Source organism: Bos javanicus, chromosome 25 (assembly GCF_032452875.1).
Source record: "Bos javanicus breed banteng chromosome 25, ARS-OSU_banteng_1.0, whole genome shotgun sequence".
Taxonomy (NCBI): domain Eukaryota; kingdom Metazoa; phylum Chordata; class Mammalia; order Artiodactyla; family Bovidae; genus Bos; species Bos javanicus.
Window position 1 is genome coordinate 9,906,276 of NC_083892.1, and position 15,339 is coordinate 9,921,614.

The 15,339-nt window shown below is 50.2% G+C and overlaps 1 long non-coding RNA gene across 1 annotated transcript; it reads left to right on the plus strand.

The window, feature by feature from the left end:
- Positions 1 to 3,300: 3,300 nt before the first annotated feature.
- On the plus strand, positions 3,301 to 10,988 carry LOC133238245 (uncharacterized). The gene is made up of 4 exons (XR_009733482.1): positions 3,301 to 4,278; positions 8,306 to 8,494; positions 9,228 to 9,567; positions 10,360 to 10,988. It is a non-coding gene; the product is annotated as an uncharacterized LOC133238245 (long non-coding RNA).
- Positions 10,989 to 15,339: the final 4,351 nt, after the last annotated feature.

The window sequence follows — 15,339 nt, forward strand, 5'->3', positions numbered from 1 at the left end:
CTATAACTTTTTATAGCTTCCAATTTGCTTCCTAGTAGTTAAGCAATAATAACAACAGTAATAGTAGAAGCCAGCAATTATGGAGCCCCTACTATGTGCCAAGCACACTACTGAGTACTTTATATGCATGTATTATGGAATCCTCCTAGCAGCTCCTAGGCTCAGAACTATCTCATGCTCGCATCTCACTCTGAGTAAAAGCTAAAACCCTTTTAAGGATCCACAAGTCCCTACCTGATCCAATCCTACACTCCCCACCTCTCTGATCTCAGCTACTGTTCATCCCCCGATTCACACTGTACCAGCTACACTTACCCCTTTCCTTGAATGTTCTGCCTCAGGGCCTTTGCACCTGCTCTTCCTTCTGCCTAAAATGCTCTTTCCACATACAAATGGGTCGCTGACTCACCTTTAGTTTTCTGCTTCTCAGAGAGGCTTCCGTGACCATCCAAATAAAATAGCAGCCTATCCCTGGCACCTCCTAGCCCACCTGTGTTTACACAGGTGTTTTAACCTGCTGTGTTTTACTCCATAGCACTTAGCTGCATCTGACATAATCCTGTCTCTCCACCTGAGACTGTAAAGTCCGAAAGGGCAAGGAACTCAGTCTGTCTTTGTCACTGCTGAGAAGCCAGAGCCAAGAAGAATGCCTGGCACAGAGTAGGTGCTCAATACATATTTGTTGAGTGAGTGAACAGATACATGCCCCTACGAGGTAAATGCCAGGGTTACTCCCACTTGCCAGCTGAGGTACGTGAGCTCAGAGAAGGAAATGTGCTCCCGTCATGCAACAGAAGGGGCCATGACAGGACTCTTAACTCAAAACTGGCAGAACCCAGGCCTTGAACTTCAGGGCCAGGACTCAGTCTCAGCACCTGCCTCAGGTCCCTCTTGTCCTCTCTCCTGTCTCTGCTCCTGTCAGATGGAGCCTTATCCAGGGCTGGACTCCATCAGTGCACTTCCTGTAGGCACCTCTGCAAAATTTTGTGTGTCTTGTAATGGTGGCACATGACAGGCAGAGCCAAGGAGGCTTGGAGCAGAACCAGGGGCCACCCAGGGGGACGAAGGGCTTTCTGAGCGACAAGCAGATGACAGGACGGAGCCTTGAAGAGCTAGATCAACCCCAGAGAGGTCAGTGTCCTTCACAGCTCAGGGGTCAGAGTGGGGACTGTTCCATGATCAATTCAGGCCCCAAATCTTCCCTGAACTCTGGCCTGGACCCCTCCTGCTTGGACCTAAGAGCCCAGGAATGATCTGGACTTGGATAGTAGAGTGGGAGACGGAGACAAAATAAGATTCCTTAGACCCAACAGATGTGTGCTGGGTCCTTCAAGGGGTATTATTTTTATTTCTTCTCAGCTCTATTCTAATCCTTCCAGTGGAGTAGTATCTCCCCACTTCACAGAGAAAGTGAGGCTCAAAGTGGTTGAGGAAGCTTCCCTGGGTCACTTAGCTAGGAAGGAATAAATCTGGATTGATGACAATGATAATAATAATAATAATAATGTAACTTCTGCTTTATTGACTATGCCAAAGCCTTTGACTGTGTGGATCACAATAAACTATGGAAAATTCTGAAAGAGATGGGAATACCAGACCACCTGACCTGCCTCCTGAGCAACCTATATGCAGGTCAGGAAGCAACAGTTAGAACTGGACATGGAACCACAGACTGGTTACAAATAGGAAAAGGAGTACAGTAAGGCTGTATGTTGTCACCCTGCTTATTTAACTTCTATGCAGAGTACATCATGAGAAATGCTGGGGTGGAAGAAGCACAAGCTGGAATCAAGATTACCAGGAGAAATATCAATAACCTCAGATATGCAGATGACACTACCCTTATGGCAGAAAGTGAAGAACTAAAGAGCCTCTTGATGAAAGTGAAAGAGGAGAGTGAAAAAGTTGGCTTAAAGCTCAACATTCAGAAAACTAAGATCATGGGATCTGGTCCCATCACTTCATGGCAAATAGATGGGAAACAGTGGAAACAGTGGCTGACTTCATTTTTCTGGGCTCCAAAATCACTGCAGATGGTGATTGATTGCAGCCATGAAATTAAAAGACACTTACTCCTTGGAAGGAAAGTTATGACCAACCTAGATAGCATATTCAAAAGCAGAGACATTACTTTGCCAACAAAGGTCCTTCTAGTCAAGCCTATGGTTTTTGCAGTAGTCATGTACAGATGTGAGAGTTGGACTGTGAAGAAAGCTGAGCGCTGAAGAATTGATGCTTTTGAAGTGTGGTGTTGGAGAAGACTCTTGAGAGTCTCTTGAACTGCAAGAAGATCCAACTGGTCCATCCTAAAGGAGATGAGTCCTGGGTGTTCATTGGAAGGACTGATGCTGAAGCTGAAACTCCAATACTTTGGCCACCTGATGTGAAGAGCTGACTCATTGGAAAAGACTCTGATGCTGAGAAAGATTGAGGGCAGGAGGAGAAGGGCATGACAGAGGATGAAATGGTTGGTTGGCATCACCGACTCAATGGACATGGGTTTGGGTGGACTCTGGGAGTTGGTGATGGACAGGGAAGCCTGGCGTGCTGTGGTTCATGGGGTCGCAAAAGTCGGACACGACTGAGTGACTGAACTGAACTGAACTGACTTTGGGGACTTCCCTTGTGGTCCAGTGGTTAAGAATCCGCCTGCCAATATAGGGGACATAGGTTCAACCCCTGCTTCAGGTAGATTTCACATGCCACGGAGCAACTAAGCTAGTGTCACAGCTAGAGAATGGACTGCGCTCACCGCAGCTAGAGAAAGCCCACATAGCAATGAAGACACAGAGCGCAGCCAAAAATTAATTACTTTTAAAATAATAATAATAATGTGACTTCCAAGACCAGGTCATAAAAGGCACGTGGCTGCCGTGTTACCCCCTTTTGGCTCGCTTGCTTTTGGGGAGGCCAGCCGCCATGTTGTGAGGGCACTCAAGCAGCCCCACGGCACAGCCCTTGAGGTGCGGAGCTGAGGCCGCCTGCCTCCAGCCTTGTGAATGACCCCTGGAGCAGGTCCTCCAAACCCCGGCTGACTCCTTGACTGCAGCCTCCTGAGAGACCCTGAGACAGAACCACCCAGCTGAGTCACTCCCTGATTTCTGACCCACAGAAACAGTGTGAGATAAATATCTGTTCTTTTAAGCAGATCTATGAATTTTCTGTTTTCTGCTATGTAGCAAATTATCACAAACCTAGTGGCTTAATAAATTTATTATCTCACAGTTTTCCTAGGTCAGAAGTTTGGCACAAGTTTTCTGCTCAAGGGTCTCGTTGGGCCAAAATCGGGGTCAGCCGGGGTCCCAGTTCCCATCTGGAGACTCTGGGGGAAAAATCTGCTTCCAGGCTCCTTCTTGATTTTGGCAAAATTCGGTTCCTGTGGTTGTAGGTCTGAGGTCCCCGTTTCCTCGCCAAGTTTCAGCCGAGGGCTGCTCTCAACTCTAGAGGTGACCCACATTTCATCCACACTCAGCCCCTCCCCCTCCCCTCCAGCGACAGCCCATCACATCTTTCCTGTGCTTCAAATCTCTGACTTCCTCTTCTGGCACCAGCTGGAGAAAACATTCCGCTTTTGAAGGGTTCAGGGGATTAAGTTAGATCCACTGGATAACCCCCCTTTTGTAAAACCAACCTTATATCGTAACCTAATCACAGGAGCAGAATCCATTATAAACATGTCCTGGGGATGAGATGGGGTGGTGGGAAAGGAAAGGGGCTCTCTTAGAATTCTTCCCTCCGTAGCACCAAGATTTGTACACAGAAAACTAACACAGCCATTGAGAAGCTTTTCCCATATGGAAGCTCACGTCCTTGAGATTTAGAACATTTTTTCCCCTCCATTTTCTCTGTTCTCTAACGTTGCATCTTGAGGGACAATCCTCTAGTTTCTTGATCTTTTTATGTCGGATTTCCCTGTGTCTTTCTGGGAGGTTTTCCAGTCGCTTGCAAGGCTAATAGTGAAAGTTTTTCTTTCTGCCCTCACCTCTCTAGTTCTCTCTTGGTCACTGAATGTTCCTCTATGCAGCGTCTCGTTCTCGCTTTAGAGATACAACGTCTCTTATTTCTCTTAGGGTTTTTCTTGTCTTGTGTTTTCCTCCTCCCCGAGTTGGCCCTGTTTTCCAGGAGCTCTTTTCCTCTGCTGAAGCTGACCTCTGATTTTCCTTGTACAAGCCTGCCTCCAGTGTCCAGTGATCCTCGTCTGTGAGTTCACACTGAAGATCAGGAGACTGAAAACAGACCATCAGAAGCTTGCTGACTATGGACAGGGCGTGTGGACAGGTGAGTCTCATCCAGGCAGCGGGGCAGGCTCTGGCAGTCACGGTAGAGTCCCAGAGTCAGCATCCGACGTGTCCTTTCTGGGGTGGGTCAGTCTCTCCACAGAGGATCCCCCAGCCTCCAGCCTGGGGGGTGGGAAGTAGGGCTGCCGGCTTCCAGGGACCACACTGGGAGGTGGGACCCATGACCTTTCTCTCTACCCTTTGTGTCAAGCCCGACCACACCCTCAATTCAGCCTTCTGTCCTCAAGTTCAAGGCCTCCAGCACAGGTTTTATTTAGATGGTATGTTTATTAGTCTTGTGGAGTGAGAAGCTAAGAGAGCTGTTGTTAGTCGCTCAGTCGTGTCCGACTTTTGCGACCCCGTGGACTGTAGTCTGCTAGGCTCCTCCATCCAAGGGACTTCCCAGGCAAGAATACTGGAGCAGGTTGCCATTTCCTCATCCAGGGGATCTTCCCCACCCAGGGATCAAACCCCTGTCTCCTGCATTGGCAGGCAGATTCTTTACCACTGAGCCAGCTGGGAAGCCTAGTGTTGTGGAATGAGAAGCTAAGAGAGATTGGAGGACTAAGAGTCTCCCAAATTATCCCTTTTTCCAAAATACTTATTTTCATTTATTTGACTGAGCTGGGTCTTTGTTGCAGGATGTGAGATCTACTTCCCTGACCAGGGATCGAACCCAGGTCCCCTGCATCGGGAGCACAGAGTCTTAGCCACTGAACCACCAGAAAAATCCCCAGAATTGTCCCTTTGCAGATCCATGATGCCAGGTGATGGGGTATAAAAATGAACCACACAGGTTCTGCTGTCGGGGCTGAAGACCTACTGATTTCTGTGCACCTACTCTGTGCTGGGCACTGAATCTGGATCAGGGTTTTGTCCTTCAGGGACCATTTGGCCACATCTGGAGACATTTTTGGTGTCACAGCTAGGGGGTGGATGTGGGTACCACTATCTAGTGGGCAGAGGCCGGGCACACTCCTCACACTCTCCAGGGCACAGGGCTGTCCCCACAGCAGAGAAGTCAGTAGTGCTGTGGTGGAGAGTCCTGCCCTAGAATGATGGGACACGTTCCCTGGCTTCATGGGAAGGGAGCAAAGGTTTTCTGTCTCCTCAGCACCTGCTGTGTGTTTTCACAGCAACCCCTCCACCCAGGGGTCCTCCGCTTTCAGCCTGGGCAAGGGGCGTCGGGGTGGGTACCACGCATGCCCTCTTTCCTGCCTGGTTCCCCACCCCCACCCCTTCAGCCTCGGGGGAGGAGCGTAGGGTGGCAGCAGCTATCAGGGTGCAAGCTGGCCTAGACCCGTGGCCCTGCTTGACGTTGGTCCCCACCAAGCCATGTGACAAGACCAGGCCACAAGAAAGAGGTTTCAACAAGCGTTATCGCTTCCTGGAACTCCGACTCGGCGACTTCCCCGAAGACCGGCTGTGCCTGGCGGGCGGGCTGTGCGCGGCGGGGACCGAACTGTGCACCACGGGGACCAGGCTGTTCCCTTCCTCCTCCGCTGTCCCCGCAAGCTGCCACCCTCTCTCTCAGTCTGACTACCTGGAAAGACTCCACCCCTCCGGGCCCAGCGCCCCTATGGCTTGGCTGTCATTTCAGCACCTGCCCCAGGAGTGGTGGGGCAGGGCTGATCCAGGAGGTCCTTCCAGCGACCTCTAGGATGCTTGGACTGAGCTGAACCAGGCTGAGACCCCAGATGTCCAGAAACCCACCTGCTCTCCTCTCTGCCCCTGATGGGGCAACTGGCAACCAGGTTGGGCACAGATTTGCTTCAGTGTTACTGTCCGCAAAATGGACACAAATCTCCCATTCCATTTCATCTGCCCATCAGACAGACGGTAGGCAGACACACAATTCCTGTTTCTGTCTTCTGGTTTGAGCCTTGGAAACCCAGAGAGGGAAGAGAAAAGTCCCATATTGGCAGGGGCAGAGAGGGGACAGAAACTGAAGGCTTCTGGGATGTCACTATCTCTGGGTGACTGTGATGACTCTGGAATAAGTCACTTCCTCGAGTCCCCACTTCACAGAAATCTAGACTGTAAATATAGACCTGGCCGCAATGGGGTGGGGTGGTGGGGGCCTGGGTAGCCAGAATGAGAGGGTGGGTGAAGAGGAGGAAGCAAGGAGAAAACCATCCTCTGAGCAGGCAGGCGCCCCAGGGTCCTGCCAGTGGGGTTTACTTATTCTGTCGAAATGAAAATGCTCTGACATTGAACAGTATTGCCAATACTGTTTGTGTTTTTGACCTACAAAATCAGCAATTTCATGTGATTCAGCCTAAGATAATCCACCCGCCAGACTGTTTCGAGAATTAAAGATAGCATGACGTGCTTAGCTGCATGCCTCTATGTAATTAGTGCTACGTCAAGAATAGCCCTTATGTCATTTGATAACACATATATCTCTTATCTAATATATCACCAATGATATTAGTATTCCCTGGTGGTTCAGACGGTAAAGCGTCTGCCCGCAATGCGGGAGACCTGGGTTCAATCCCTGGGTTGGGAAGATCCCCTGGAGAAGGAAATGGCAACCCACTCCAGTACTCTTGCCTAGAAAATTGCATGGATGGAGGGGCCTTTTGGGCTACAGTCCATGGGGTCACAAAGAGTTGGACACGACTGAGCGACTTCACAACTTCAATGATAGTAGTGACGCTAAATGTTACCCATTCTCTCCTCTGTCCTCCTTGTCAAATCCACATTGGTTGATCATGCAACGTGTACCCAGGATGGGTGTGAGCATTCTTCACTGTCACCAACACTCATGTCACCCCTGATTCCTGAGCATGCACCCTTTGCAGGCAAGTGGTGAAAGCTCCGCATTTGTGTCCACAGGTGCCTGAGCCAGCACAGCACTACATGTCACTTGTCAGTGTGAGCACCGCTGCTGGGACCTCCCAGTAACAGGACCTCCTTTTACTAACTTGTGCAAGCTGCAGCTGGCTCATGGGTCATCTTGAATTTACGTTCAACCATGCTGTTTGGGCCAGAAGTCAACCCGATTTGGGAATATTGCTGTTCCTAACTCCAGTACTCTTGCCTGGCAAGTCCCATGGACGGAGGAGCCTGGTGGGCTGCAGTCCATGGGGTCGCCAAGAGTCGGACATGACTGAGCGACTTCCCTTTCACTTTTCACTTTCATGCACTGGAGAAGAAAATGGCAACCCACTTCAGTGTTCTTGCCTGGAGAATCCCAGGGATGGGGGAGCCTGGTGGGCTGCCGTCTCTGGGTTCACACAGAGTCGGACATGACTGAAGCGACTTAGCAGCAACAGCAGCAGCAACCATAGTATAGGACTTTACATCAATGCCTTTAATGTCACCTTGGTGTCCACTCTGTGTCTTAATCCAGGGCTTATTTGAGATGCCTGTGAGTGGTTCACCATCCTTGCAACAGGCAGATCACCTTAGATTCTCATGAAGGAATCTGGGAAGATGGGGGAAAAGGATGGAGCCAAGGCCAGAGCTCTGTGGCACAGTTCTCAAGACCCGTTGGCCAGTTGGGGTGTGTGTGTGTGTGTGTGTGTGTGTGTGTGGTTAACAATTTACCAAGTCAGAGACCCAATCAGGATGTTGATGCTTCTGTCTGGATTCAGACCTCACTGAGGTCCAATTTTGGTTTTGCCACATGTTAACTCTGTGGCGCTTGGCAAGTCATTTCACTTCTCTAGGCCTCAGTTTCTTCATCTGAAAAATGGATACTAATAGTCCTCCCCTACAGAGGAGTAAGAAGGACTAACCGAGACTGTGGGTGGGGGGCGGGGGGCACCCCAGTGGTGTCTGGCATACGGTGGGTGCTCAGTGTGAGCCTGAGTTTGAGAATTAGCCAGTGGCACAAGTCGTTTCTGCACCAGATACCTCCTGGGAAGGTCAGTAGCAGCATGACCGAGGCAGCGGTGAGGCAAGGCTGTCCCTCAGGGACACACCAGATGGTTCTTCTGAGGGCCAGCCTCCCTCCCCTCAGGACAGAGTGCCCGCAGCCTCTGCTAGTGTAGCCCTGCTGACCAGCAGCCCCTCCTTTCCAGCCTGCCCAGGGGTTTGGGCCTCCCCCGAACAAGAGCGACTTCCCGTCTCTGCACAGCAGCTTTCCCGTTTGTAAAGAAGGAGCCAGACCTCAGTGGGCCCTTGAGAGCATCCGGTGAGCTGTGCCTCACAAGGACATGGGTCGCCTTGCTGGCTCCAACTGTACCTCAGCTTCCTCACTGGTAAAACAGGTACCATCGTTACCATCTTGTCAGCCAATGACTTGGAAGGTTGTTCATGAAATGCTCAGTGGAAAAAGCAGGTTATGACATGGGTTGTGAAGAATGGTATCTTCCTCATTTTACATCCCTGGATATGTTCCAATATCTCCTACTTTATAGTCTACGGGAACTTGAATAGAATTCGTATCCTACTGTTGTGTGAAAACTGTATAAATCTTAATTACATTGAATTGGTTCACAGTACTTTTCAGGCCTACTCTATCCTATTTTTCTGTATATTCAATATATTAACTTTTGAGAGTTTGATATTGAAATTCCAATTAAAAACCTTAATTTATCTACTTTAAAAAATAAGTGTAATATATGTAGCTTTGTTCTGGATTTTCCAGCTTTCCTGTACATGTGTTATCATACTTTCATAGTTTAAAAGTAAAAAACAGTGGTGTCTTTAAAAAAAAAAAAAGCGTGTATCTGGAAATCAGGAAAATATATAAAATGTATTCTATGCTATCATCATTGGTAGATTCTTTTACGAATTTAACAACAAATGTGAAGATTAAACAATAATGTGGACTGACCCAGGATGTGACCATGGGGGCGGGAAGGCAGTGGGGATATGGAAACTCTGTGCTTCCCGCTCAATTTTGATGTGAACCAAAACTGCTCTAAAAATAAAGTCTGTTTTAAAAAAGAAAAAAGGGAAGGAAAATTTTTTAATGTGGAATTTTTTTTTTTTTCCCAGCACGAAGAAGTTACGAACCACCATGAATCAGGAGGTGTGAAAGTGTCTACATTCCAGCTTTCCTTGAGGGCAGATGTCAGCTGGAGAGGGGAGTACCCTGGGCCCCAGATCCCGGCAAAATGAGTCTTGCTTCTTTCAGTCGGAGAGTTGTTTGGCCTCTTCTTAGGATGAGTGAGTGGGTTCCATTTCACTCACTCACCCTTTGTTCCAAGCAAACCTGACCCCTGACCCTTGCTGCTCATCAAACTCTGATTACCCAAGACTCTCTGGGGTTGCCAGTGACAGAAGCATAAGTCAGACAAGCATAAGCAGAAAAGGAACCTTGTGGCGTGTGTCACAGGTAAGCCCAGGGGTGGGTTTCAGGTATGGCTGGATGTAGGGGCTCCCACGAGGCATCAGGGCTCTGTCCTGTGCTTCTTCTCTTCTATTCTCTTGACTCAGCGGGCACAATGGCTGCCAGGGGGCCTGCGTTTAGAGGAAAGAGTTCCTGCAGAAAAAGTCCCAGGAGGGTCTCTGACTGGTCCAGCTTAGGTCATGGGCCTACCCTGAACTAGGGCATGGGGAGCTCAGGCCGTCTTGCCCACATCCACCTGTGGTCACAGGGCGCTGAGGCAAGGCCCCCGCAGGACCTTACAGAGGCGGGTGGGGCAGTTCCCTGAGAGCAGCGCGCCCTGTGTGGACCCTCCTTTCCGGCCGCTGCGTCTCTGTGCCTGCTGGCCCCTCTCCCTCTTTGGAATGTGGGCAAAGAGACTGTCAGGTCACGACTGTTCTGTGAGGGCCCAGGCACTTTGGGCTGCCACAAACCTGGCTGTGAATCCTTGCTGTGCTCCAACAGGCTGTGTGACGTAGGCAAGTCACTTGAGCTCTCTGAGCCTCATTTTTTTCTCCTCACCTTGTCTGTCCACGGAGAGGTGCTTGTGTGCAGAAGCCCAGGGCCTGGGGCGGAGGGCGAGCTCCGGTGAGACAGCCACGGTCAGGATCTGGATGCTGACTGGAGCTCGCTTAGGGGAGAGTCTAGGCCGCCTTTGGATCTCCCCTCCAGCTGTGACGTCTTGGGCAAATACATCCACCACACTTCTCTGAGCCTTAGTTTCTCTGCCCACAAAAAAAACAGAGAAACTTGCCTCTACAGGGACAGTTATACAGATTCACTGGAAGGACTGAAGCTCCAGTACTTTGGCCACCGGATGTGAAGAGCTGACTCATTGGAAAAGACCCTGATGCTGGGAAAGATTGAGGGCAGAGGATAAAGGGGTAACAGAGGATGAGATGGTTGAATGGCATCACCGACTCAATGGACATGAGTTTGAGCAAGCTCCGGGAGATGGTGGAAGACAGGGGAGCCTGGTATGCTGCAGTCCATGGGTCACTCAGTCAGACACGACTGAGCCACTGAACAATGACACACAGATTATGGGAGATTACAGAGGCCACTTTGCACATGCTCTTCCCTCTGAGATGCCCTTCCCCACCTTGACTGCCCAGGTGGATTCCTTCTCAACTTATGCTTTAGGACTCTGCCGGTGACATCCCCAGGGTGCCTCCCCTGACTCTACATCCTCCAACGTCCTCTTATTCTTAAACTAATTAGCTCTTTTCCTGGTTCCCCCCCACCCTCCACCAACCCTCCAGCCACCTGGATCAGGGGATACCAAAACCCCATTGATGCCCTTTTTCTCCTAACTCTCCGAACAGCTCAGATTGGCCTCTTCCCTTGCACCTGGGACTACTGGAAGCATGAATAAACATTTGTGGAATGAATGCTTGACTTCCAAATTTTCTTTCTGATGGGCCTGTGGTGCCATCTCTGCTGGCAGCATGGCGCCCACCAGGGGAGGGGAACCTTGGGTGAGGGAGGAAGTCCAGGTTGCTGCTGGTAGCCCAGGCAGCTGATTTCTAAGAAACCAGCTGAGGGACAGGAAGGCTGGGGCAAAGCTCAGGATGGCTTTTACTTTCAGTTTTCTGCGTCTGGAGCAGTGTAGGTACCCAAGGTTCTTGGCTGGGAGGGGACGGTGTTACAGGCACAGCGTTGTCAAATGTCAAGGACACAGACCAGGCCCAGAGCCCGGAGAGGTCTTGCCCGGCCCCATCCACAGCTGTCAGGGTAGGAGCAGGGACCGCTGGGGGTAATGGCCGCCCGGCCCGGCCATCAGGGCTTCCTGTTTATTCACTTGACCTTTATTTTGTACATGGTTCAGATTATTTATTCCTTCACCCATTCATTCATTCATGCACTCATTCATTCACTCACCCATCCATCCACTCACCCATGCACAAGTCCTTTCTCTCACTCCTAAGACCTCTCTGTCTTCTCTTTCCTTCCTATTTTCCCGGGTTGTCTTTCCTCTCTTCCTCCCACTCCCTGTCTCCCCAGCTCTGCCTCTTGCTCCCTCTCTCTGCCTATCTGCACGCCTTGCTTCCCCGCCCCCTTTTCTGACTCACTCACCTATTTTTTCCCTGGAGGAGGTGATAGCTGAGCTGGGCTTTGAAGACTGAGTAGGAGTCTTGACCTGGGCAGTCAAGTGAAGAGGATGCAAGAGAAACATCAAAGACTTCCCCTGGGTTGCTCAAAAGGCCAAAGGATCATGGAAGCAGATGGGGAATGTGAAGAGGACAGTGAGGGGCTAAAATGTACAGTGGGGCTGGGCAGTGAAGGACCTCAGAGCCCGTGGGGAAGGGGTCAGATTTTAGTGTCTAGCAGCTGGGAGCCATTAGAATGCTGTGGGGTCATCTGGCTTGGTCCCAGTACTGCTTCTATGACTTTATCAGCCATGAGATCTAGACAAGGAGCTCAACCTCTCCTGGCCTAGTCTGTGAAATGAGACAATAAGGGTACCCATCTAGAAAGAGCTAGATAAAGGGGAGCCGGTAGCAATACTCACTGGCAGGGGGAGCCAAGGGTATGTGTGTGTGACCAGGGGTTTCAGGTGAATGAATCAGAAGTTTAGATGGTCACACCCAATTCCCTCCATTGCCTGCCAAGGGGCCAAGCCCACATCTCTGTTCCTCAGTTTCCCCATCTGCAATCCAATGAGGGGAAGGTCCACTTTAAGCTCAAGCCTGCACTCCTCACCCCACCCCCATGCCCTGCCCACTTGGCCGGGGGCGCCCGCCAGGCCCCCCTCCCGCCAGGACCTGAGGGAGTTTCACTTTGACCCACCTTCCAGAAACTATGGCCCTTCCTGTCACCAGGTTACCACAGAGGGAACTTGGCAAAAGATAAGATTAGCAGCACGGAGGAACCCCAGGCTGGCCATGCTAGGCTTTCATTTTTAGTGTCCCAAGCTGGGCCCCTACATAGGGTCCACCCTGCCCTGCCAGCGTCACGCCTCATATTGAGCATGTACTCTGTGCTTATATCACTTCCTATTAATACTATGTACCTGTGAGATCTGAGGCCTTACCCCATTTCACAGGTGAGGAAACTGAGGCTTAGTCAGTGCCCATGACACATAGCTGGCAGCCAAGCTGGGCAGTTTCCCAGGCACGGGATGGGTGTCCTGGAGGGTCCCTGGATGATGGTTTTAGGTGAGACCCAGGGACACTTTGATAAAACATTGAGCTGATGTGCAAGATTTCCTATTTTCCACTCAAGTAAAGGAGACAGTCTCATATGGGTGTCTGTGTCTTAAACACCTCTCTGCCACTTGACACGTCTCGCTCTCTCTTCCCCTCCCTCCCTCGCTCTCAGCCACACACAAAACAGGCTTTTTGTGTGTGTGTGTGTGCTCAATCATGTACAACTCTTTGCAACATCATGGACTGTAGCCCGACAGGCTTTTCTGTCCATGGGATTTTCCAAGCAAGAATTCTGGAGTGGGTTGCCATTTCCTCCTCCAGGAGACTTTCCCAACCCAGGGATCGGACCCTCATCTCCTGTGGCTCTTTCATTGGCAGATAATTCTTTACCACCACATCACCTGGGAAGCCCACATACAAGAGACCTTCTCTGAAAGCAGAGCAAGACACCGATCTCTAGCTAAAACTTGCTAACACTGTTTGAATTTCATTGCATTTTTTTCAAGGGTTACCTTTTAGTGGCAGGTGACTCTGGCTTTCTGTGTATAGTTATGATACATTTCCCTTTGAATAAAACTTACCTAAGGAAACCGAGTAACTTGAACAGCTGCAACTTGGATAGAGCTGGCAAAAATCATAAAAGTGGATCTCCGGTGTCTGATAGTTTGGAAACCTTAGCTTAAAGCGAGGGAATGGCTATAAAATCGGGCTGCCTGTGTTGGAACCTCCTAGGTTCTGCCACGTAGCCGCTGTGTGACCGTGGGCACTTTATTTAACCTCTCTGTGCCTGTTTTCTCATCTGCAAAATGAGTATCATAACAATAATATGTCTGTTTGATATGGTTCTTGTGAGGGTTAAATGAAACACAACGCATGAATTACATAGAACAATGCCTAGTGTCTAGTGAGCAATTGACATGATGGGCTGGTAGCCTCAACCATTTGCAGCAAATGACAAGCTGAGAAAGCAAGCAAGTCTGTCTGACTTCATGACTGTGCTCACTCAAATACACAGGGCAGCCCATGTGAAGCAAAATAGTAATAATTATTATAACCTCTATATTTGTGTCATGATCCAAGTTATCTCCACTTAGAGTAAATCATTTGATCCTCATAGCCCTTCCGAAGCAAGGCAGAGTGCTTGTCGTTTAGTCTTGTTGTTATTCTTCAGTCACTCAGTTGTGTCCAGCTCTTTGTGACTCCAGCACACCAGGCTTCCCTGTCCTTCACTGTCTCCCGGAGTTTGCTCAAACTCATGTCCAGTGAGTTGATGATGCCATCCAGCCATCTTGTCCTCTGTTGTCCCCTTCTGCTCCTGCCCTCAATCTTTCCCAGCTTCAGGATCTTTTCCAATAAGTCAGCTCTTTGCATCAGGTGGCCAAAGTATTGGAGCTTCAGCATCAGTCCTTTCAATGAATATTCGGGCTTGATTTCCTTTAGAATGGACTGGCTTGATCTCCTTGAAGTCCAAGGGGCTCTCAAGAGTCTTTTCCAGCTTTGACTCTAATTCTTGTTTTATAGATGAGGCCACTACAGTCACACTAACAGAACTCGAACCCAGGGCCTGGGTCCCAGGTCTTTCTGCTCCTCCGTGTTGCCTCCCACAGTGAAATGTTGAGGGGAGGGGCCACCAAGGCTGACTTACCCAGGCCTAGCCCCCTCCTCTCCACCCTGCTCCTGGATGCCCCTCCCAGCTGCACCCAAGTGTGGGAGGTATGGGAGGGAGTGTCTCATCCCACAGGCCGCTGCAGGTCCCCAGGTGGGGCCAGCCCCGAATGTCACCCTCCTAACTCAGGATCCAGATGTCAGGCTCGCACCATTCCTGTCTTTGCCCATCAGCATTTGCATCCATACCCCCTCCACACACACACCCCCACCAGCTGCCAGGACTGCCCCAGAGCCACTCCCGCAGGGTCCCTTCTGATCAAGCAGTCCTCTCCTAGGCTGAATTCTGATGCAACCTTGCAGATAAGTTACCAGCCCACTGTCTTGCCTGGCTTCCCAGCCTGTGCTAGAGGGAAAAGGATGAATGAGGTGCTCTGAGCCCTGGCTGGTTGTATGGCTCTGAACATCCTCCAGGGTGGCCCTAAGTCTCAGAAACCTATTAACCCATGAACCCTTGGGCATTGTAGTTGGTAAGACCATGACCTTGGGCATCAAGCACCTGGAGTCAAACTCTGGCTTTGCCATTTACACATTTGAGGTAGGGGGGTGGTGGTGGTGGTGGGCAATTCCTTCTTTTCTGAGCCCACCTCCTTGATGCAACCTGGGCCAAGTATTAGCATCCTTTAGGTGCTCAGTAACTGGCATTATATTAAAACAGCAGCAAGGCAAGGATCATAAAGCAGAGAGGCCAGCCCTAATTATTGGAGACCTATCACGTGTTAAACTCTTTACAGGTACCCTCTTACTTAATCTTGTCCATGGGATGGGTACATTGATTAATCTCATTTGCAGGTGAGAAACCTAGCGTTCAGGACCTAAGGGCCGTGTGAGTTGGCACAGCAGCGGCGGGTGTGCACTGGTATGGAGTGGAAGCTCTTTTTGGTCTCCTAAGACCAGAGGGGGCTGGGAGATCCCGCTCTTATGGGCT